The sequence below is a fragment of the Macaca mulatta genome, chromosome 16 (genome assembly GCF_049350105.2).
Source record: "Macaca mulatta isolate MMU2019108-1 chromosome 16, T2T-MMU8v2.0, whole genome shotgun sequence".
Classification (NCBI taxonomy): Eukaryota; Metazoa; Chordata; class Mammalia; order Primates; family Cercopithecidae; genus Macaca; species Macaca mulatta.
Genome location: NC_133421.1, coordinates 16940944 through 16966399, shown reverse-complemented (window position 1 = coordinate 16966399; position 25456 = coordinate 16940944). Strand labels below are relative to the sequence as shown.

Genomic DNA, 25456 nt, shown 5'->3' with positions numbered 1-25456 from the left:
CACACCGTCTTAAGTTAATTACAGGAGTTCTAAAAATTAATAATTTAATAGTGTATGGCAGGAGGCCTGCCAGCCCTGTGTGCCTCGCATGTGGGGCAACTAAAGCACACTCCCCACTCTTAAGAAGTCATTGACCCACTGGAGTAAACAAACATGTGAACAACCAACAATATCACAACGAGATAAGTGTGAGTGGTATGTCAGTGGACCCCCAAAGAGGGAGGATCAGAAAAGGCCTGACAGAGGTGAAGCTGGGCTGGGAGGACGGGGAAGTGCCTCTTGACTGAGGCTCTGCTCTTTCTCCTCTTCCCTTCTTCCTGTGTCTCCTCACTTTCTTTCCACCAGATCCTTTCCACTTCCCTAGCCCCACTATTGTCTGGTCTTAGAGGGAGGAAAAACGAAGTCTGCTTTCAGATTTTTTTTTTTAAGCTATAGAAGTGCTTTGGTTTCTTTGTGGTTTCTTTGAGCTTTTCAGTGAGAAAGAAGAAGGCAGTGGGAATACATTGAAAATAAACTTATCAGTGCTTTGAAGTATAGCACCACCACCGTGGTGTGGTTGCTGCTTGAAGCGTGTGAGAGGAACGGTGGAGGAAGATGAGGCTGACAAGGTCAAGTGGGGCAGAGTACTACTGGGAGTGTAGGGGGCGGGGAACCAAGGGACATCATCAAACAAATCTGGAACCTGAGCAAAGGGAGTTTTCTGAAAGAACTCCAGCAGTGGTGTGGAGAATTCCTTTTAACTGCGAGAGACCAGATGCTGTGGTTACCTTGCAGAAGCAAGGTGGATCCCCACCCCAAATTTAGTTTGGATGTCAAGATTGATGCCATCACATATACCAAGAGAACATGCACATGTTTATTACTTACATCAAGCTTGTCCAGCCCGCAGCCTGCGGATTGCATGTGGCCCAGGATGACATTGAGTACAGCCCAATACAAATTTATAAACTTTCTTAGAACATTTTGAGATTTTTTTTTGCTAGTTTTTTTTTTTTTTCCTTAAGCTCATCAGCTATTGTTAGTGTTAGTGTATTTTATGTGTGGCCCAAGACAATTCTTCCAGTGTTGCTCAGGGAAGCCAAAAGATTGGATGCCCCTGACTTACATGATGAGGCTTTCTGGGGAAGAACAGGGTAGACATACCAGGCTAGTTCAACACAGCTTGGGAGAGCGAGAAAAAAGACTGGCTTGGGATTTGATTTTCATTTATTTTTATTTTTACAGATGAGGTCTCACTATGTCTCCCAGGCTGGTCTTGAACTCCTGGGTTCAAGCGATCCTCCCACCTTGGTATCCCAAACTGCTGGGATTACAGACATGAGTCACCACGCCTGGCCAAGGCTGGGAATTTTTAATAGTGGTTGCAGTATGAGCAGGGGCTTGTGTGGTTTGGATTTCCTGCTTGCACCAACAAAGAGCATCCAGACTTTCACGTGAGCTTGCCCAGATATAGGGCACAAGGGGGATAGGGAAAGGGGAGGCTTAAAAGTTGTTAGCAGGCCGGGTGTGGTGACTCGAAATACTGTAATCTCAGCATTTTGGGAGGCCTAGGTGGGTGGATCACTTGAGCCCAGAGGTTTGCAACCAGCCTGAGCAAAATATTGAGACTCCTGTCTCTCCAAAACAATAAAAAATAAATATAAATAAATAAATAAATAAATAAATAAATAAATGGCTAAACATGATGGTGTGCACCTGTAGTCCCAGCTGTTTGGGAAGCTGAAGTGGAAGGATCGCTTGAGACTCAGAATCTGAGGTTGCAGTAAGCTGTGATCACACCACTGCACTCCAGCCTGGGTGATAGAGTGAGACCCTCATCTCAGGAAAAAATAAAAAAAGTTGTCAACAGTCAAAAAAATAGATTTAGACTATTACAGCAGGAGGACAATTGGGTGCTGTTGTGGTCATCTAGGCCAATGGTTCCCAGACTGACTTTTGTTAAAGATACAGCTTCCCATTCTTTTGGCAAATTTGAAATGTACAATACGTTATTATTAACTGTGGTCGCCATGCAGGGCAACAGATCACTAAAACTAATGAATTCAGTCTAACTGAAATTGTGTCCCCATCAACATCTGTCCTTTCCCTGCCTCTTTCCTCTATCCACCCCGGCTGCCCCTACCCCAGCCTCTGATATCAGCTTTCTTTTTTTTTTTTTTGAGACGGAGTCTCGCTCTGTCGCCCAGGCTGCAGTGCAGTGGCCGGATCTCAGCTCACTGCAAGCTCCGCCTCCCGGGTTCACGCCATTCTCCTGCCTCAGCCTCCCGAGTACCTGGGACTACAGGCGCCCGCCACCTCGCCCGGCTAGTTTTTTGTATTTTTTAGTAGAGACGGGGTTTCACCGTGTTAGCCAGGATGGTCTCGATCTCCTGACGTCGTGATCCACCCGTCTCGGCCTCCCAAAGTGCTGGGATTACAGGCTTGAGCCACCGCGCCCGGCCGATATCAGCTTTCTACTCTGTTTCAGTGAGATCAAGGCTTTCAGATTCCACTTATAAATAAGACCACACAGCGTTTGTCTTTCTGAATCTGGCTTATTTCACTTAGCATAATGCCTTCCAGGTTCATTCATGTTGTTGAAAAATGACGTGATTTCCTTCTTGTTAAAGGCTAGCTAGTATTCCGTTGTGTGTATGTACCACGTTTTCTTTATCCATTCATCTGTTGATGATGGACACTTAGTAGCTTCCATCTCTCGGTTGTCGTGAATAGTGCTGTGATGAACATCGGGATGCGGTTATTTCTTTGATACACGAATTTTAATTCCTATGGATAAATACCCAGAAGTGGAATTGCTGGATGATATGGTGGTTCTATTTTTCATTTTTTTCAGGAACTTTTGTACCGTTTTTCATAATAGCTGTGCTAACTTACATTCCCACCAACAGTGTACAAGGATTCCCTTTTCTCCATATCCTCACCAACACATTAAGTATGAGGTGATATCTCACTGTGGTTTTAATTTGCATTCCTCTGATGATTAGAGATGTTACGCATTACTTCATACGCCTGTGGGCTGTTTGTATCTCTTCTTCTGAGAAATATCGGTTCAAATCCTTTGCCCATTTTATAACGTTCTCACCACAGAAAGTAAGTTGGTGAGCTGAGGATATGTTAATTAGCTTGACTGAATCTTTCTATAATGTTTACATAGATAAAAACATCACATTATGCTCCATAAATGCACACAATTATTATTTATCAACTAAAATTGATAAATACATCGATGCACTAAAAATATTTAAGAAAACACTCAAAAACCAAAATCTAACAAACCAAACAAACAAAATACAGCCTCTAAGACTTCACTCCAGATCTATTAAACCTGCATTCCAGTGTGTGACTTATGGAAATGGGTGTTTGTAAATAGCTCCCAAGTAATTTAGAAGTACCTTTCATGGAGTGACATTTGGGAACACGGGGCTATCGTAATGAAACAGAGAGCAAGGATTGAGAAACACTGGACAAGAGTCCAAGATATAAGACCCGAGGGAACCCTTAAAAATTTGCACATTTTGGGGCTGGGTGACCTGTGGTTGGAAGGAAAATGCTGGCTTATGGATTTTACGGAAGGAACAGAAAATCTCATGGGTCTATCTAGAAAACTGTGTGGATGTGATTGTGAACCTCCACACACATTTCCATGTGCATTACCCACTGTATGCATTAAAAGTGTGAAAACATTTCACAGCCTGCTCGACTCCTCCTGTCTCAGCAGGCTGTGTATCTCCAGAGTTACTTTGGGTAGTGTGAATTCATATTATTAGTTGCCAATGAAAAATGGAATTAACTATGAGACTCTCTTGCAAAATAAATTACGTAATGTGTTCCAAAGATGAAAGAAATTCCTAAGGGATTGCCTGCCCTTCTGGATAACTACACTGCCACATTCTTTCTTTCTTGAGTTGAGAGTTAAGGGTTGACTGGGTAAAATCTGTCTTGTACTCCATCATGAAAACACAACTCAGAGCTGGTTTTTGATGTACATCTAAGAGAAGTTATAAATAACCCAAAAGATTTGGGTCACCAGAACTGGTAAAAAAGTGCTGAAGGAGCCAATGGAGGGAGCACTTGTGTATATGTGGCTTGGTGTTTAATTCTGTCTGTTGTTTGCCATCTTCTTAAATAACTTAGTAACTTACATAATTTGTTGATCAATCTCCAATCCTCTCAGGTTGCTAGTTGGGAAGGGAGAACATGAGAAAAATCAACAGGAAACTGATGTCTAAAACTATTCATCATCTATCTAGATAATCCACTTAGCTAAGCAATATAATTTGTCACTTTGTGTTATTTTCTACTTGTATTTTTCATCTATTTTCTTTCTCATCCTGCTTTCAGCATGTATTTGGAAAAAGAGAGTTCAATAGATATTTTGTTTTTAAACAGCTTTATGAGATGTAATTCACATTCCATATAATTTTATAATTTAATCATACAATTTAATGGTTTGTAGTGTCTTTACTAAAGTTGTACAACCATCATCACAACCAATTTTTAGGACATTTTCATCCACCCGAAAAGAAACCTCTTGGCCTTTAGCAGTCACTTTCCAAATATCCTATCCTCTCCCAGCACTAAGAATTCTACTTTCTGTCTCAATGGACTTGTCTATTCTGGACATTTCATATAAATGGAATCCTACAATATGTGGCCTTTTGTGACTGGTTACTTTCACTTAGCCTAATGTTTTCAAGGAAGGTTTATCTGCACAGTAGCCATTTTTTCTTGAAAAGAACTTGTGGATAAGGTAAGATGCAAATAAACACGACTCTCTGTATTGCCTTAATGGAAGGAGAGAAGGAAATTTTGCATTCTGTAGTTGCCCAAGGAAGTATTGTTGAATTAATTTTGCTTTATTTAAACCAAGGTGCTAGACACTGAATCTCCCAATAGGATTGGGACACAAGTCCTGTCTTTCAAAATAAAATGCTGGTCAAGCAGGTAGTTTGTGGAGCCAAACTGCCTGGGTTCCAATCCTAGCTCTGTCCGCCCATCCTGTTGCTAGCTGTATGAACTTGAACAAATTATTCAACCTCTCTGGGGCTCAGTTTCCTCATTTGAAAAATGGGGATTCAAAAATTGTACCTAGTTTCGAGGGTGGCTGTGAGGGCTAAGTGAGATCATGGACATAAAGCTCTTGGAATGTTGCCTGCCCACTGATAAGCCCTCAGTAAAGGCTGGCAATGATTACCATTCATTATTCAAAGAACTATAGTCCGTTACAATATAAGTGCGTCAAAAGAAGTATGATCAAAGGGCCATGGGGCACAGCAGAGGGAACAGCAATTCTACACTGGGTGGGTAGTCAGGCAGTAGAACCCTTTTTATGTGGGATTGCAATCTGGAGCCTAGATCTAGATGTGGTCTATAAAATACATTTGGGGGCTACTGTTGTGTTGTAAAGATTTTGAAATTCAACACCTTTAGGCAGGCAGCCACCCCTGCCACTCCTTAATGGACCAAACTGGTTTGTTAGGGACATTAATGTTGCTTGAGTTCTGTGCCCCACGGTGGAAGGTGACCTTTGACCTGGAACTTAAAGGTTGGCTTTGAATTAGCCAGACAGAGAGCAAAAGGTGATTGGTGTCACTCTTTCTCATACTTTCTTTTTAATATTAGTTCTTCTATAATCAATATGTCACACAGGCATGTGGTAAAACATTCCTACAAGGAGCAGGCATCCCATTTCTTCCTCATCAGTTACTATGAGTGGAAAAGCACGTGACCCAAAGTGCTTTTTTTCAATTCACCGACTCAATAACAACAATCAACACTGAAGACACCTGTGACCAAACGTGGGGGGGTTTCTCTCCACACACCCAACAAGCAGCCAGTTCTGCAGTGGCCACAGCTGGGAGTCCTGCAATTCAGTTTCAGCACTGTCTACTTGGAAACAGCGTCAGATCCCACAGAGTGAGGGGCTGGATCCCGCAAGACTGTCTCCCTTTCAGACACCAGTCACAAGTCTGGGCCTCTGGAACTTCTGGCTGACTGGCTTCAAGCTGGGGTTCCCAAGAACTCCTCTTTGGGTTTCATTAATTTACTGGAGCAGCTTACAGGACTCAGGGAAACATATAAGTTTATCAGTTTATTATAAAGGATATTACAAAGGATACAAACGCATGGGGCTAGGTATGGGGAAAGGGGAAGCGAGCTTCCATGCCCTCCCTGGGGCATCCTCCAGGAACTTCCATGCACTCATTTGTCTGGAAGCTCTCTGAACCCTGTCCTTTTGGGTTTTTGTGGAAACTTCATTACTTAGGCATAATTGATTAAACCGTTGGTCAATGGTGATCAACTCAACCTTCAGCCCTTCTCCCCTTCCAGAGGTTGGGGGCTGAAAGTCCCAACTGTTTAATCCTGCCTTGGTCTGGTGACCAGTCTCATCCTGAAGCTACCTAGAGGATGCTAACCCTCAGTCAGCTCATTAGCATACAAAAGGACAACACTTTTGAAATGGTAAGGGTTTCAGGAGTTGTATGTCAGGAAGCAGGTTGAAGACCAAATATGTATTTTACAGTATCACAGTTCCAGTTGGAATTTCATAGCATTCCAGAGACCTGTCTTCTATGAATATCCAAACATTTAAATGTAGATTTAATCTCCTTTTCATTTTTCACATGGGAAGAATTTTGAAATATTTTAAATAAAGAATGAAAACAAAATGAAAAACACACTAAAAAGCAGGGCTCAGAACAAGTGGTTTTGTTTTTATTTTCATTTTTATTACAGAATTTTCTCAAACATACACAAGAACAGAGAGACTGGTACAATGAACATCTACATACTCATCACTCAGCACCCCAAAAGTCGTCCAATTTTGCCCATCTTATTTAATTTGCCATGTACTTTCTTTGACTTTGCTTGTTTTGGGGGGGTCCTGTAGTATTTTGAAGATCTTGCCATTTTTACTTAAATATATATCGTGATCATTACGCGTATAGATTCGCCTCATTAGTTTAGAGACATCGAATTTCCATTATGTGGATACTCCATATTTTAATCAGTCTCCCCTTGATCAGCATTTAGATTGTTTCCAGATTCTTGACATTATAAGCCATGTCACCAGGTACATTCAGTTTTATACCATTATATTACCTTTTTTTTTTTTTTTTGAGACAGAGTCTCACTTTGTCACCTAGGCTGGAGTGCAGTGGCGCAATCTCGGCTCACCGCAACCTCTGCCTCCTGGGTTCAAGCGATTCTCCTGCCTCAGCCTCCCAAGTAGCTGGGACTACAGGTGCCTGCCACCACACCCGGCTAATTTTTGTATTTTTAGTAGAGATGGGGTTTCACCATGTTAACCAGGAGGGTCTCAATCTCCTGACCTCATGATCCACCCACCTAGGCCTCCTAAAGTGCTGGGATTACAGGTGTGAGCCACCGCGCCTGGCCTATACCATTATATTACTATTAGAGGTGCCCATTTTCCTGCCTGGGCTGTCAGCCATCTGGTAGAATTAGCATTTCTCACCAATACCTACAAGTTCTAGTAAAGGCTCATATAATCCATTTTCATTCATTTTGATAGGTTTAAATGGTTGTGTTCTTGTCTTTAATGCAGAAAATGTTTATTGAGCATATACTATAAGCTGGAGATCCCTGTAGGTTCTGGAGCTATGAGAGTGACTGGGATATAAACTGTGTTCAAGGAACACATAGTTCAGTGGAGAAAAGATTGCATTGCCTTTTGCCTCTTTTCCTCCTTTACATGTGTTGTATCAGCTAGGATTAAATTTAGTTGTGAGTGGCAGAAAATCCAATAGCTGCCTTAAACCAGTTCACTGCAAGAGTTCACTACAAAAATCCTCAATCACTTTACCTACTTTTGGAGTTTGCAAATATTCAATATATTCTTTTGAAAACTAGCCAATAAAGGAGAAAATATGCAACATTTGTGTTGCCTTTCTCATAAACTGCAATGAAATCAAACAGTTGATGAGAAGTGTCTCCTTTAGAAGTATTCCAAGTAAAAAACGAAAAAGAAATGATAGCTTGAGAATATTACCAGTCTGCAACTGTTAATAAAATAGTGTTTCTAGTCAATAAATCATTAATAGCTGCTAACACTGCAAAAGGAGAGAGAGCCCTGGATTCTGTACCTCCAAATATTTACACCATCATTTATGAAAAGCAAACCTAGAGTTGGTCACGGCTCTAGACATGACAGCTGCTTTATAGGGGGACAGAGACACTTGCTAAAGGACACTATGAAGATGTAATCAGTGCAATACAGACCATGGGAAAATCAGTTCCTTCTACAGATAAGGACACAGTATCAGAGAGCGAGGGGCGAACTGTACAGGCAAAGAGACTTAAGGAGTTTGTAGACCAATTTGCATCGAAGTTTGGTTTATCAAGACCTCTCGTGGCCTTTGTGTTCCTCACAGCATCCTCTGTGCTTTGGCTTCCGTGGTCAATTGCCTGTTCTTTTCCTTCTCCTTTTGCATTCCTGAGAGATAATTGGATTGGCCCTGGTCCTCTTTTTGTTCTAGGCTATAGGTCAGAGGTCGGCCAGTGGACTGCCTGATTTGATCATATGTCCTCCTTTGACTTACTCAGCTGGAGGTAAAGGGCCAACAGGACTTCATGAGGAAGGGGTGATGTGTGCAGCTGCTCAACACCCTGAAAGGCAATTTGGGGACCAAGAAGGAGAGTTAATAAACTGACCTCACACATTGAGATTTTTCTGTGATTTTTTTGTTCATATACAGCTTGAGCGTGGAGGCCAAAGGGATACACCTGAGCCCATTTGGCCAGTGATTTGGGGTTGTGGGGCAAGAGGAAGAGCAGCCCATGTGAGTTGGGGAGGGGTGGGGGCTCTGGGCAGGCTCACCATGGATTTCAGGGGGATTCTCAGGCGGGGAGAGCTCCCTGGTGGCCCCTTCTTAGCGGTGTATGTTCTGGAGTTTGCACTTTGATTCTTCTACTTGGGAACTGTGTATCCATGGGCAACTCACTGGACTGTGTGCCTTAGTTTCATCACTTTGTAAAATGGGGATTAGAGTAGTGGAACCTGCCTTGTAGGTATTCCTGGGAGTTTTGAGCTGGAGTAAGTTAGCGTGTGAACAGTTGAGTGCAGTACCTGGCATGGGGTGTGTGCGTGGGTGACCTGGAGCTGACTCTGGAACCCCAGCTTTTAAATTCTTTTTTTTTTTTTTTTTTTTTGAGACAGAGTCTCGCTCTGTCGCCCAGGCTGGAGTGTAGTGGCGCGATCTCGGCTCACTGTAAGCTCCGCCTCCCGGGTTCACACCATTCTCCTGCCTCAGCCTCCCGAGTAGCTGGGACTACAGGCGCCTGCCACCACGCCCGGCTAATTTTTTTTGTATTTTTTTTTTAGTAGAGACGGGATTTCACCGTGTTAACCAGGATGGTCTCGATCTCCTGACCTTGTGATCCACCCACCTCGGCCCCCCAAAGTGCTGGGATTACAAGCGTGAGCCACTGCGCCCGGCCTAAATTCATTCTGCCTTGAATGAAGGGGCTGGCCACGCTTAGTACCTGCCTGTGGGGAGGTTACCAGGCAGCCCAGTGCTGAGGCCAGCAAGGGACACTGAGGGACCTCAGAAGCACTGAGGTCAAGTCCTGGAGTCCCATGGGGCATCTCCGGGGTGGTCAGCACTGGGGTCACATTGCACGTTTGCTCAGCTTGCCCCTTCTCAGTGCCAATAGAAGCCCATGGTGAGCCCAGATACAGGGCCTGCTGACTCACGGGGAATTTGTTGCCCATAGAGGAGGGAAAAATGCACCTCCCCAAAGTCAACAATCAAAGGCCAGGCAAGCCCTGTGGGAGGAAAATAACTTGGGCTACAGATTTTCTTTTCTGGGCTTGGAGTCTTGCCATGGACAACACAGAAACAGACATGATTAGCATCATGGCTTCCTGAAACACCATCTGTGCACACTAGCAGGTGGTGGGCTGACGTCACTCTCAAATGGCTCTTTCTGCAGTCTGAGGGTCTGACTCCCTGCTGGGCCCTGGCCCATCGCACGTCAGTGCTAGGTATCAGCAGCTCAGAGAGTCACTTCCAGCCGCAGAAGACTTCTGGGGTGAGTCTTTGGAGCTTCTTGTGGAACCACAGGGGAGGTCCCCTGCTCATCCGCTACACTTCACATCCTGCTACACTTCACACACAATGATGTCCACCGTGACTTGCTGGGAGACACAGCAGAACCTTGTCAGACTGGACCAACCCAACTCCCTCCTCATCCCTCTTACCTGTGCATTCCCTGTAGTATTTCCAGACGCCCAGGCCGCCCCGCACCTCTGTGACTTTGCTCAGATCTTTCCCTTGTTTACAGCTTGCTTGAAGAACTGAATGGAGGTACTCAGGGCTCACGGACACTGAGCCACAAAATAGGGGCCCATGGAGAGGCTGAAGGCACGGCTCCGCTGACAAGGGAGCTCCAGAGCGAGAATGAATTCAGAGAGTTTAGGGCTGGACTTGAAGAGGATCTAGAGCCTGGAGAGAGCGGAGGATGGAGAAAGACTTTTTGAGAACCGCAGCAATGAGGGCTCTGCGTGAGGCTCTAGGTGCTGACTCATGGGCAGTGAGGAGAGGTAGACTTTTGTTGGGGAACCACTTGATGTATGTTTTCTTACAACTAAATGATAAAACTGAAGCTGAACACAGGTATTTTCTGCCTGGTCTTTTTCTAGAATGCACCTCTCTCTGAAGATTATAGAGAACTATGAAGAAAGGGAGATCATGGGAAATATATGATTGAGTCAGTAGGATTTGGAGGAGGCGCAAGAGCTTGCTGTGGTTGCAGAGAGGTGAGGGGACTTTACACTCCTGGCTGGACAGGTTGAGCTCTGGGATGAGAGAAGTAGTGGGGCAGTGGAGAGGAACAGACACGGGGAGAAACATTGCAAAGGATTGTCAACAGGGGCTTGATGATAACACAGGGAGAGCAAGTCCAGCCTGTGTCCTGGGCACTGCCCCGAGTTAACGACCGCAATTAAACTGCCAGACTTTACAGCCTGCCCTGCATTGTGTCCTCCTGGCATCTTGGGGACTTCTTCACGGGGCCACAGGGGAGGTTATAGGCTTCTCACTCTCTCCATTGCCAGGCAAGCACGGGCCGGTCAATGGAGTCGGGGAGAAGGAGGCTAATTCTCAACAGCCTGTTAGTGACAGTCATTCTCTCTGCAGCTTATGTAAAGCGCATTTTATTTCAGAAGAAGGGTGGGAGCTTGTTAGAAAGGCAAGTTCTTGGGCCCCACCCCACATCTACTGAATCAGAGACCCTGGGAGTGGGATGCAGCAATCTGTCTTAATAGACCTTCTAGGAGATTCTGGCGCTAAAGAAGGAGACCACAGGTCTTGTCTATCTCTGTAGTGGGCCATGTCTGGCCCAGAGTAACTGCTTGTTGAAATGATCAGAGATCTCAAATGAGGTCATGCATGTTGGGGTGTGTGTGTGTGCGCGCGTGTGTGTGTGTTGTGTATCTTTATGTGTGTGTGTCTGGTCTAGGGTTCGGCACATAGTAGGTGTTCACTCTTGGGGGTGGGAATAATCACTCCAATGTCCATGTTTGAACACTGCATTGCTGGTGCCCACTGAGCCTGCAGAGGAGTAAGAGAACAGGGCAGAAGATTCAGGAGGGGATGCATGACAACTTCTGATGTCACAGTGCCCCCTTCACTCCTGACTTCTGGCTTGTGGGTCACTTTGGGGCAGGGACCAGAGGATGGTTAGGTGCAGCAAAGAGAGGGCCAAGGAGAAGTGTACAGGGGACAGCTGGAGACAAAATATAAACGCCGAGCAGGGAAACAGCCAAGATAGTGAAGGAACGATGGGGAATCACAGAAACTTCTCAGGTAACAGTCTGGGCTGGAACACTGGGTGTCCCCAGAGAGGGAAGTCGAGGGTAGAGGTGAAAAGGCTCACACCCAACTTCCAGGAGAAGGTCAGGTCCTTCACTGAAGGATAATCCTGCCTTTAAAGGGTCCCCAGAATCCCCAGCATTACTTCCCTTCAGTGGATCCCAATCCTGGTCACCCAATGCCCTTGGGACTCTGTAAAACGTACTGATGCCCAACGCCTGCCAACAAGCTCGTCCCGTTCCTGGGTTTCTGATTTACTGTGTCTGCAGAAGGCTCGAGACAGCCAGGTAATTCTATTGTGCACACGCGGCTGACCACTCTACTTACACAAAACACACACACACACAACCAAACACACGCACAAAACACACTGAACAAAGCAACACACACACACAAAACAAAACACACACACAACAAAACACACACACAACAAAACACACACACACAACAAAACACACACACACAACAAAACACACACACACGCAAAATATATCCCCATTCCCCCCGCTTCCCCTGGGGGTGATGGACGTTGGGGACAAGGGTGATGATGTTCCCACAGATGTATGACCTCTCCACAGAGCTCAGGACCAAAGGAATGTTTAGCCAGAACTGGCAAATGCCTTTTCAAAAAAAAATTATTCAGCACCTATAGAAACCTGTAGGGACAAAGATAGCTAAGAGGATTTTTACAAAGCAATAATAATCAAGTCACTTATTTAAAAATAATTAATCATGCTTGTAATCCCACCACTTAGGGGGGCTGAGGCGGGAGGATTGTTTGAGGCTGGGAACTCAAGACCAGCCTAGGTAACATAGCAAGACCCCATTTCTACAAAAAAAAAAAAAAAAAAAAATTTGCCGGACATTGGTGTGCACCTGTAGTCCCAGCTCCTCTGGAGGCTGACGCAGGAGGGCCCCTTGAGCCCAGGTGTGTGTCTGTGTTGTGTGTGTCTGTGTGAGCCCAGGAGTTTGAGGCTGCAGTGAGCCATGATTGTGCCACTGCGCTCCAGCCCGGGTGACAGTGAGACTGTCTCTATAAAAATAAAAATTAAAAAAAAGTCATTTAGAACAAGGAATAAAAGACACCAGTGAATGAAACAAAAAATTAGTAGGAAACCTTATGATCCATGAAGGCACCTTGGTGTAGATAGGGGTGGGGAGAAGAGAGCAGAAGAGACTCGTTTCTGCAGATGAGGCAGCCCTTCCCTTCTCCCCATCCTGGTGGAGGCCGGCCCGGCGCCCAGGCTCCCACCCCAGGCAGTGTTTCTGGAGGCCTGAGCCCCAAGCCCACTGTGCTAGAAGCTCTTGCTTTACACTCGTTTGAGCTACATTGAGTCAGTATGAGAGAAGCAGATAGGTGACGCAGGTTAAGAACATGGGCAGCCGAGTCCCTGGGTTCAAATCCAGACTCTGCCACTTGTCAGTTCACCCACCGGTCTGGGTCAGGGAGCTGACCTTCTGGGTCCTAGGTCGCAGGCTTCCTCCAGGCTTCCTGGTAGGCTCTGCCGTCCCTCCCACACCCTTTCCATCCCTCCCTCTCCCTTTCCGTCTCTCCTTCAGGGATGTGTTCTAAGTGCTTACTGCTTGTGCAGGGCACAAAGAAGGTTTCCCCACCAGCTGTAGAACGCTCGGGCCCTGTAATACTTGACCTGCCCCGAGGTGTAGCAACTCCAGGATCCTCCCTTGCCCTCCTGCTGCTGCCACCCTTAGGGGTCTGGAGTCCTCATGCTGCGTGTCCTCCCCATGGTGGATGGCCAGGCTGCCTCCCCCTCTTCTCTGACCACAGCAAGACCCCCTTGGCTGCCATGTTGGAAGGCGTTAGTGTGCATGTCTGTGCATGTGCAGGTGTATGTGGTGTATGTGTCTCCGTGGGTGTTTGTGATGTGTCTGTGTGTTTGTGTGTTTTGTGTGTTGTGTGTGTCTTTGTGCGTGTGTGTCTGTGTGTTGTATGAATGTTTCGGTGTGTATCTCTGTGCTGGTGTGTGTGTGTCTGTGTGTTGGTGTGTGTGTGAGTGTGTATGTACCCATGTGTCTGTGTTGTGTGTGTGTTGGTGTGTCTGGTGTTGGTGTGGGTCTGTGTTGTGTGTGTCTGTGTTGGTATCTCTGGTGTTGATGTGTGTCTGTGTTATGTGTGTCTGTGTGTTGTGTGTCTGGTGTTGGTGTATGTTTGTCTCTGTTGGTGTGTGTCTGTTGTGTGTGTGTGTTGGTGTGTGTCTGTGTTATGTGTGTCTGTGTTGGTATGTCTGGTGTTGACGTGTGTCTGTGTTGTGCATGTCTGTGTTTCATGTGTCTGTGTGTTGGTATGTCTGGTGTTGGTGTGTGTTTGTGTTGGTGTGTGTCTGTGTTGTCTATGTGTTGGTGTGTGTCTATGTTGGTGTGTCTGTGTGTTGGTGTATGTCTGTGTTGTGTGTCTGTGTGTTGGTGTGTGTGCCTGTTGGTGTGTCTGTGTTGTGTCTGTGTGTTGGTGTGTCTGTGTGTTGGTGTATGTCTGTATTGGTGTGCATCTATATTGGTGTGTGTTGATGTGTGTCTGTGTGTTGGTGTGTGTGTGGGTGTGTGTCTGTGTTGTGTGTGTCTGTATGTTGGTGTGTCTGTTGGTGTGTGTCCGTGTTGTGTGTGTATGTTGTGTGTGTCTGTGTGTTGGCGTGTCTGTTGGTGTGTGTGTCTGTGTGTTGGTGTGTGTGTGTTGTGTGTGTCTGTGTGTTGGCGTGTCTGTTGGTGTGTGTGTCTGTGTGTTGGTGTGTCTGTTGGTGTGTGTGTCTGTGTGTTGGTGTGTGTCTGTGTTTGTGTGTGTGTGTGTTGTGTGTGTCTGTGTGTTGGTGTGTGTGTGTTGTATGTGTGTGTTGGTGTGTCTGTTGGTGTGTGTGTCTGTGTGTTGGCATATCTGTTGGTGTGTGTCTGTGTTGTGTGTGTCTGTGTGTTGGTGTGTGTGTGTTGTGTGTGTCTGTGTGTTGGTGTGTCTGTTGGTGTGTGTGTCTGTGTATTGGCATATCTGTTGGTGTGTGTCTGTGTGTTGGTGTGTGTGTGTTATACCCACTTGCACTTTCTTGAACCCCGCTTGATGTCTGTGCCTCTGTTCCCTTGTCCCTGCTGGTTCCTTCCCATGCCGGCTGTCAGCAGAGCTGTGAGTGTGGATGCCAGGCTGGAGTGAGCGAAAGAGCAACCGCTGGTATGGGCCATTCCCTGGGGGATTTTGGCAGAGAAAAGGAGCAAAATAGAAGTAACGGAAGCTTGGGGGTCAATGGAAGAGCTTTTTAGAGGAGGGGAGACTTGGCAAGGTTTGAAAACAGAAGGGGAAGGGTGCATGAGGAGGGACATTTGGAAAAGGGCTGGAGAGGAGAGCAGAGGGAGGCTGCCAGGGAGGTGCGCCAGCAGGGATTGGGGTGAGGGCGCAGGAAAGGACGCAGCAACCCTACCCCAGGACTTGTTACCCAGCTTTCAGATTGCTAATGCCCAGAACCTAGCGCTGCCACTCTGGAATCAGCTCCAACTAGCAAGGGGTGGGAAGGGAAGAAGCAAGCTCGGTAAAGGCAGCCGCTGCCGCAGTGAGGGTGATATGTAATGCTCATGGACCCGTGCTAATCATTTCCTCCTTTGACTTGTGCCAGGGGCCAAGCCTAGTGCAGGTGCTGGCCTCTGCCTTTGATGGACTTAAGGTCTGTTTGGAGTCCGGATGCATGAGCTGTCAAACTTGAAGCCTTGCCTGGCCCAGGGGTCTCCACCTCTACCCGTTGGCATCTCCATCCCCATCCCTGGCCCTGTGCACAAGCTCAGTGACACGTCACCAGAGAAAAATGAGGCCAGAGAGATTAACAAGTTTCCCAAGGTCACACAGTTGGTCAGAACCAAGACTCAAACCTAGCACTGCCTGATGCCAACATTCGAGGTCTGCATCTCCATGCCATACTCCTAGAAGGCATTGGGTTCCTGGTCCCCGTGCTCTGTCTGACGTCTGACTCTGTTACTTGCTTGACCTTTGAATATCACTTTGCTGGCTTCTCTGCCCGCCTGACTTGGACCCTTGCTGATTTCACCTAGCTTGTGAGTCTCAGCTCAGACTTCCCCACCAGCTACTGGCCCCTGGCCAGACCCTAGCCCTGCATCTTCCCCAGGACCTTCTGGGGGCTCCCTCAGACCCCATTTCCTCAGGCCACCCACATCTCTGATGACAGGCAGGCAGGTGGGAGGATGCTCAGAAGACAGTGTTAAGGAGGAGGTACTTTAGGTTGGAATCAGCCAGCATAGCCTCTGGCACATGGCACGGTCGAGAGCCCACCGCAGAGAGGGCGACTGGGAGCAGCTTCATGGCTCAGAGGGTGGAGCTGCATGGAATGTGCGGGGAAAGTCAACGAGGAAAGTTTGGCCAAGTTACAGTGAGTGCCTAGCTGAAACCGGACACCAAGAATTTGCAGCAGGTCAGGCCTGCTGCCTGGGAAATAGTTGGCCTACTTTGCTTTTCAGTTTTCATCATTTATTTCTAAAATAAATGTTTATTTTACCTTTGTATTTAAGGTTTTTAGGAACATGGGAAAGAATGATTTTGTTCTGGCTTTAGACACTTACTTTTGGCCTCAGAGAGACACGAGCCAACTTGCTAATTACAGCCTCAAAGTCAGCGTCTGATGGTGGGGTCTTTCTTTGATAGGTGCGACTGCCTGGTGGCACATCTCCAGGCTTTGCGTTCTCCACCCCAGCCCAGTGATCCAGGATTTCAGCCCCACTCCTAAAGACCTTAGCCCTCCCCTACCTACTTCTTCATTGTTTCCCAACACACTTGATCTTTCCTCACCCTTAATCCAGGGCTCCTGACTGACACTGAAGTGAATGGCACACTCACACCCACACACGCATGCGTAGCCCTGCAGTCACGCTCTCGACAATCTTCATTTCCCTCCTCCTAGCAGTTTTTGTTCCATTCCTGTCCACCTCCTCCCACCCCCATCTCCTGCTCAACTATCTTAATGTCTTAATTTTTTAAAAAACAAATTTGAAATATAAAGTGCTCAAAGTGAGGCATACAGCTTACATCTTGGTGATGTGTCTAAAGTGAACTCAGTAACAATCACCCATGACAAGAAATACAACACTGCTAGCTTCTAGAAACTTCCTTCCTTCCTCCTCCCATCAATAACCCCTTTCTCTAATCCTCAGAGGTCACTACGCTCCTGAATTTATGGGATTCACACACTTGCTTTACACTAAATGTATTTCTAAACCCTATATTTTGTTGGTGTTTTGAACTTGATGTAAATCGACTCATGTTTACTATTTCGTGCCTGGCTTCTTTCACTCAGCATTATGTTTATGTGATTCATTCATGAGGCTGCACATATCTATAGCCTGTTCCTTTTCATTGCTGTATAGTATTCTACTGAATGAATGCCCATATATATGAGCAATTCTGTCTGCATCCTCCAGCTAAGGAACCCTCTGATTCCCCATAGGACCCAGCCCCAAGGTAGGGTCCCTTCATGGTTTCACTTCTACTTTTCTTTAGAATCTTTTCCTTTCCTTTCTTTTCTTTTGAGATGGAGTCTCACTCTGTCGCTGAAGTGCAGTGGCGTGATCTTGGCTCACTGCAAGCTCTGCCGCTCGGGTTCACGCCATTCTCCTGCCTCAGCCTCCTGAGTAGCTGGGACTACAGGCGCCTGCCACCAAGCCCGGTTAATTTTTTGTATTTTTAGTAGAGACGGGGTTTCGCTTTCGGGGTTAGCCAGGATGGTCTCGATCTCCTGACCTCCTGATCTACCCACCTCGGCCTCCCAAACTGCTGGGATTACAGACGTGCACCCGGCCTAGAATCTTTTCTTGCTAAAGACCTCTCCCCTGACCCTTGAGCACTCTCTGTATTGGCCACCGTTTCTGCGGTTCCCTAAGTGTGCTGTGCTCACCTGTCTTTTATGCAGCCTGGCCTCCTGCTACTAATTTTTTAAGAGACTCGAATCTGCTGCTTACTTCAGTCTCACCTTCAACCAGTCTTTGTTTTATGATTTATGCTTCAGCAATATTGAAATATATTTTAATGTTTAAGACTATGTACTACTTTGTCCTTTTCCTTGAGTTTTTCTGTTTTTCATCCCTTATTTGTTTCAGTAATGCCTACTCATTATTCAAAATGAAACCTAGGTTTCGGCTCCTCCAAGAAGTACCTACTGATTCCTTTTATTTGTAGCCTGTATTTATATATAGCCTATATTCCTATCACAGCAAATGGTACACAGCATTGCACTGAGCAATACTGATGGTGAGCTGTGACAAGAAAATGGTCCAATCTGGTGGTTCTCAAAATGTGGTCCCTAGATGACACTGGTCTTCACCTGGAGACCCGTTAGAGATGCAGATTCCTGGTGCTTACTCCAGGTCTTACTCCAGAATTAGAAACTCTGGGCATAAGACTCAGCAGTCTGTGTTTTAAAAGGCTCTCTAGGTGATGTTGGTACTAAGGAAGCAGACCACTAGTCTCATCTATCACTGTAACTGGCAGGTCTGGTCCAGAATAAATGTTGAAATAAAATAAACTCAAATCATCTACCCCAGGAAGTCTTCCCAGCATTCCTAGGATGGGTGAGGAATTGCTCCTGTCCTCGTGGCAGCCCGCATGCTGTAGTGGAACTGCAGATGCCGACTTCCTTAAGGGCAGGGATTCTGCTGCCTTCGCCTTGCTATCCCTATGCCTGGCACAGAGCTCCGTATTATAGTTTTAGGTCCTGGGATATACATGAGAGAAAAGACAGAACAATTCCTTCCTTTCATGGAATTTAAGTTCTAAGAGGGCAGGCAGAAAATAAATCGTAAACAAATGTAAAATAATTTCAGATAGCAATAAGTGCTGTCAGGGAAACAGAACAATGTGACGTGATAGAGTTGGATTGAGTGGCTAGATTGAGTAGGAAGTTAGAAAAAGCCTTTCTGAGAAGGCAACACTGAGCTAAGATTTAAATGATCAAATGCCAGCCATGTAAAAATCTGTGAAAGTCAATCTGGAGGGAGGAAATGGTTGGAGTTTGGTGAGTTTGAGGACCGAGAGGGAGGCAATGTGGCTGGAGGGTGGTTGGGGGTGGGGAAGGCGGGGGACGGAGAGAGAGAGATAGAAACAAGGAGACCTAAGAGGTGGACAGAAGTAGCCACGGAAGGAGTTTGGATTTCATCCCAAGGGCTCTGGGGGAACCCCTGGAAAGGGATGTTTGTGTTGGGGAGTGGTGTGTACTGGTGCAGGTTTTAGAAAGATCACTCGGGCTGCTGTGTGGATAAAACAAATTATACAGGGGCAAGAGTGGGAGCAGGGAGGCCAGTTTGGAGGCTGTGGGGGCAACCAGGAGGATATGGGGGCAGCACAGGGGCAACACGCTTGATCACGTGGAATTCTGCTTCCACTGTATTAGATGTATGGCTTTCAGGAAGTCACTGAACATTTATATACCTCAATTTTACCCTCTGTAAGAGAGAATAATCCAGCACTTAATGCACAGATTTGCTGGGAAGGCTCAATGAGTTAATAAATATAAAACATAAACACCTATGGTGTGAGTTATTTTTGTATTATTATTATTAGCAGCAGTAGTAGTTGTCATAATTGTAGAATAAAGAGAACGAAGGATTTAGGATATTTACAGGTTGCGTTGACATGACTTGCTGGTAAATTGGATTTTGAAGATGAGAGGAAGAGGAAAAGAGGATTCCTAGTTTTTTGGCAACAGGTTCATTAGGGGTGCTGGTTAACAAACTGGAGGAAGGCCAGTGGGGAAGCAGGTTTTTGAATGTGGTGGGAGAGAGAGGTGTCAGGAGCTGTTGGAATGAGGTAGGTTGAGGCACCTATAAAACATCTGTGAGGAGATGTCTGGCAGGGATTGGATATAAGAGCCTGCAGTTCAGGGAAGAGCCCATGGCTAGAGACACACGTTTGGGAGTTGGGGCACTGTGATGAGTTTGCAGATGAAGATGTGAAGGGTGCCGGGGCAGGGGCTCCCTCACCCTAAGTGGAGCAGAGGAGCAGGGGCCAGCATGGGGCCTGAGAAGAGAGGCCTGTGAGGTGCTAGGGCTCAGGAGAAAGGGGCCTGCTGGCTCCCTTTCCAACAGGTCAGATGAGATAAGCAGAAGAGGCAAAGGAGATCATTCCGTTTGGCAGCACGGAAGTCATCTGCCGAGTGAATGAATGGAATTCTACCTCATTGATTGGTGCATCTCTTTAGAAATCAATTCAATAGAGAAATCTGGCTGTATATGTTCCTTGATACCTACCAAGAGTGAGAGAATGGTGCGGGGAGGGGCCTGAAGACAACAGTGGAAATGGCCTTCTCACAGTCACCTTCAGAAAGGATGGCAGAGCCCCTGTTGGGATGGGTGCTACCAGTCAAAAGAAGCCCCATTTGTCTTGTTGTTCGTGAGTGGAGAGGAGGTTCCTGCCTCTTCTGCAAAAAAAAAAAAAAAAAAAAAAAAAAAAGTTTTACAAATCACCATGAAACAGTGGCCAAACTGAGGTGGAAAAAGTGTTCCTGAAACTGGAACCAAAAATTTCCAAACGACAGCTCAGGTTGGCATAGCTGTTCTGAGTCTAGGAGCATAGGAGCCCTCACGCCATTTCTGTGACCTGCCCAAGGCAAATCATGAAACTTGCAGATTTTGTTTATTATCAAGTGAGGCAGTGACAGACCTGCTCAATAATGATTCTTAAACTTTCATGAGCAACAGAAGCCCCAGGAAGGCTTGTGAGAATAGATTGCTGGGCCCAGCCCCCAGAGCTTCTAGTTCTAGTTCAGGCTAAGGTGGGATCCAATAAATTGCATTTCCAACAAACTCCCTGGTGGTGCTGCTGCTGCTGGTGATGGTGGTCCCAGGACCACCCCTTGACAGCCTCTGGTCTGGATGATACAGGCTCCCCCAGAGCAGGGACTGTATCCCTCTTGCTCACCTGGCGCAGTAGGAGGCCCTCAATAATTCAGATTAAATGAGTGAATTAATAAGCCTTCGGTCGCGGGTCCCTCAGGGATCAGGAATGGGTGAATGCCGTGGCTGTCAGGGAAAGGCAGGAGTGACGGCCAGGACGAGATAGACTGTCATGCTGGACATTTAGCAGTTTGTTTCTTTGGCCTCTTCACAATGACCCAACTTCCTTCTGCCGCCGCCCAGCCGCCCTGCCACTGAGTAGGACTCTACTCAGAGCTTCTGGTGGCCAAGTGGTTATCTTTGGACTCTCTGCATTCTCCTCCTTGAACGTTCCTAATCTGAAGGCTGCCCCCTCCCCACTCTGACTGTGAGAAATCTTCCAACAATTCGGTTCAGGCCTGCATCTTCGTGAATGGAATTTAGCGGAATTTTAGGCAGAGGGACACAGTGACAGAAAGGGGACACAGTGACACAAAGGGGACACAGTGACACAGAGGTGATTTAAGGTGCAGTGTCTAGGAGATTCCTCAGAGACCCCGGGGTAAAGCAAGTCTTTCCTCTCCACCCTCCAGAGCCAGAGGAAATAGGGTGGGGTCCTGGCATACGGCTATTGAGAGATGGAATTCGTTAAGTCCCAGTAAAAGCGAAATGAATGTCGGTGGCCAAATCCCATGCAGCACACACATCTTTTGGTTAGAAGGACTGTACCCTTGCCCTGCACACAGAGCCTTCTTTCTTCCTCGAGGAAAAGTGACTCTTTCACGGCCTGCTGGGAGGCAAAGGAAATGGAAAAGTCTCGCAGCGTCCTGAGCCCCTCTCTGTTTCCTTCAGGCTTTCACAAGTTCAGCGGCCTTTGCACACAGGCTGTGTCCTCTGGGGGAACAGAGGGTTCTTTAGCTGGAGGCTGTGGACAGCACTGCCCATGTTTCCATGGGAGAGGAGACGCCCGGTGCACTGACCTCCTAGCCTCATCCCTGTCTTGGCAGCGTGTGGAGTGTGTGGAGCCCCTCCTGGCCCTCCCAGTCTGTGGCCCCAAAAGCAGAGCAGCTTAGCGGGGGCTTTTTTGAGAAGCTGCTGAGCTCAGACCCTGCTGGCTCCACATTCCTGGATGATGAGGGAGGGATTCCAGTGTTTACTTTGAACAATGTTTTCCTGTGTCTGAATCGACTGGGTGTTAAATTCTTCCAGATTTCTGGCTCCACGTTGCAGCTCCAACGGGACAGAAACAGGTTTACGGCAGTTGGCAAGAGAATGAAAGCAGGGCCCATCTGGGCACCTTCTGTGTCTAGAATTTCCACTCTGTGGTTGGAAAGGCTGTTGAGCGCCCGCTCTGTGGGCTCCATGCCCAGGCGGGGTTTGTTGTGGTCTCAATTCACAGAGCTCTGCACTTGTGCCTTTCGCATTTCCCACCCTAGAGGGCAAAAGTTAGCTTTTCTCTTTTGAAAACGCATCCGGGAAAGAGAACAAGCCGAGTTTTTGGAAGGTCAGGGCTTGCAGTGTTTTCTTGGTGAGTACAAACCCAGAAGTTGGGCTCATAAGGAATTCATTTGGTGGGATGTTAGGAAACTTCAGTGCATTCCATTTTCTGGCGACTGCTGTGCCAAGAGGTTTCAGAGACATACAGGAGATTCGAGCTGGAAGGGAGACAGGGTACAGCAGACCTCAACCCTCATTTTTACCCAGGAGGAAACCAAGGTACAGAGAGGCAAAGTAGCGTGAGGGTTGGGATGTTGGACTGGAAGGGCCCAGCCCCAGTGCAGCCGGTTCCATCTCTTGGCGCTGTGCAGTGGGTAATCCCACCTCTGATCACACAACCATGCAAGGCTCTAGGAAACATTCTCCTCTTTATTAAGTGTTGGTAAATCAATGGCTTTAACGAAACAGAGAGCTTCAGAGAACAAATAGGATCGATTCCAAATTAAAGGCACTCTTTGGGTCCACCATGCACAATAGTTTCTGCGTTCTTGTGTTCTGGGTTGGTGAGCAATTCAGGGAAAACTCCCATCGGACCCCATGATGACCGGGGCTCCGTAGAGTCTTTAGTGGGGCGCTAGCCTCTAGGCAGGTAGCTGTCAGCCTGAATCAGAACAGCCCAAATCCAATCAGGCATGGGACGGATGATGGCCTTAAAACTTACTCCATTCTAGACCCTGTGCTGTTGGATTCTGGAAACTTACTCCTGAGCCCCGTGTGTGTGTGTGTGTGTGTGTGTGTGTGTGTGTGTGTGTGCGTGCGCACGTGCACACGGGTGTGTGTGTGTAAGGAAAGGAAGATTAGTGGCAATCTTCCTGGCTTGAGTGCCTAGGCGGAGTCCAAACAGTGTTTATGTAGTAGGGTTGAATAAAATAGTCCCATGACAGAACCTGACATTTTGATCTGGCTCTTTCGCAAAGCCATTTTGGTGCCAAGAACATTTTTACTTAGTTTTTAAAAGAAACCATGAAAACGTCAGCTGTCTATACCTCTCAAGTAATGTGCAAGGCAAGCACCCTAACTCCACCTCTGAGTATCTTGGATACTTCCCCCTGTATCTTGCCCTCCATCCATACCCCACCTGTAACCCCTCTGGCCATATTAGTATATCCACTGTCTCAAAATGGCCTTGTCAAAATCTGCTTTGTTGGAAGGGCAGCTTCATTTTTGTGGTATGTTATAGGCTTAAATTCTTTACTTACATAGGTTCCCTTACGTTAGTAGAAATGGTGTCCTCTGGAGATGGAATGGTGAAGAAGGAATTATGCAGTGAAATTTCTCCCACTGCTGCCAGATTAGAAGCCCTTCTCTGTCTCAGTTTTGTGGGTGGGATTTTTCCTTGGTATGTCTAGTAGGGGCTTTGTATTGGTTATCTCTTGGTGGGTAACAAAGCACTCCAAAGGTTAATTGCTTTAAACAAATATTTGTTATCTCATAGCTTCTGTGGGGCAGGAATCTGGATATGCCTTAGCTGTCTGCTTCTGTCTCAGAGTCTCTCCATGAGGCTACAGTCATGATTTTGGCCGAGGATGTGGTCTCATCTGAAGGCTCAACAGGAGGAGAATCCACTTCCAAATTCACTCACTGGATATTGGCAAGATTAAGCTCCTCAAAGGCTGTTGCACTAAAAACCCCAGTTTCTTGCTGCCTCTTGGCTGGAAAACTCCCTTAGTTCCTTGCCACATAGGCCTCTCCACAGGGCAGTTTGTAACATGGCAGTTGGCTTCCCTTAAGATGAACGAGAAAGAGAGTGTGAGAGAGTGCTCAAGACAGAAACCAACTTTTTTTGTGACCTAATCTCAGAAGTGACATTCCATCACTTAGACCATATTCTGTTTATTAGAAGTGAGTCATTAGATGCAGTTCATACTCAGGGGAGGGGATTTCACAAGGAAGTGAATACCAAGAGGTGAGTTTATTGGGAGCCATCTTACAGCCTGCCTAGGATAGGCCTTATGGGCCCAATTGCTGTTCATCCTATAGGCTCTGTCACCCTTGCAGTTCTGTTAAGACATGAGTTGTGAGGTGCAGAGGAAAACCATTTCCATGTTCACCCTTACTCCTCCTGGGAGGTAGATAGCTTTGTTGGCATAGCATCTAGAGTTTTCTCAGGGGCAAAAAATTCTGAGTTTCTAAAGTATTAATAGTTACATCTACCCTCCACTCTCCCATCCCATCTCAGCTCCACTCCAAGGAAAGCAGATGAGCCCAAGACAGCAACCACACTGGTTTTCCCTTTCTCTGTGGTCTCTGTCACTCTCTGAACAATGTGACACTTTTGTTCTGTCTAGAGTTCATCTAGTCCTCAAGTTGGATGCCAATGTGATCTAGTTTTCTTGTTTCCAGAATGAACCCCCAGCCATAAGTCATAGAATAGAATTTATATCAACAGTTCAGGGTTCTTGGTGTTTACCAGAAAAGCTAATGGTTACAAAGCTCCTCATGGATCATGGAATACTTTTACTTACATCAATTGGATCATCACAACATCCCATGGGGCAGGATGTTTCCCACCTTGGGGATAAGGAAACTGAGGTTCAGAAAGACTAAGGAACTTGCTCAAGATTAGACATAATGAGGTGAAGCTGGGTTTTAACGTGAGTTATCCTACTTCCGAATTCTGTGCTCTACCCTACAGCCGCTTGATGCTGTTTGCAGATCTAAGTCTCCAGATTACTTCCAGTAGGAATCTGGCAAGACTTCTTGGCTCAGTTTTGCTCCTTAAGTCATTCTAGACCAGGGCTGCAATGATCTGAGAAGAGAAATAGAACTCAGCTGGGACAAGGGATGTTACAGCTGGGACAAGGGATGTCAAAGCTGGGGTGAGGGAGAGCGGACATGGCTGGTGACTTAGGGAGTTACACAGGTGTGTGCCTGTGTGTGTATGCATGTGCTTGTGTGTGTACATATTCGTGCACGCATGTGTATGTGGCTTGTAGACTCTTTCTCATGCCAGTGACTATATGGATGTTCTGCTCAGGGCTGTGTGTATATGTGCACTTGTGTGTATTGCTGTCTATTGGCTGGAAACCTTCCTCAGTTAACATGTGCACATATGTGGCTGCAAGTGGACGCAACGCCTGGGACCAATGCCAGATGGCTGGGACCCATCTGGGCTGGGGGATGAACTCTAGAGAGTGCCTTTTAGTGAGCAGATGGTATAAACAGGACTCTTGGGATGTGAAAAGTAGTGTGGCTGGGGAGGGATGGGTGAGATGTAGGGATACCACTGTGGCAGCAGTTGTGTTGAAAAGTCCCCTGAGCAT

At 46.6% G+C, this 25456-nt stretch overlaps 1 protein-coding gene across 3 annotated transcripts in view; it reads left to right on the top strand.

The window, feature by feature from the left end:
* Positions 1 to 25456, top strand: part of CDRT4 (CMT1A duplicated region transcript 4) — a 98238-nt gene that overhangs the window by 53868 nt on the left and 18914 nt on the right. The window contains exon 1 of one of the 3 annotated variants that reach the window (XM_077970396.1): positions 14934 to 15003. The exons of the other annotated variants lie outside the window; for them this stretch is intronic. The gene's annotated coding sequence lies outside the window, so the exon portion shown is untranslated. Of the gene's footprint in view, positions 1 to 14933; positions 15004 to 25456 lie in introns of those variants that run through there. 3 annotated transcript variants of the gene reach the window in all.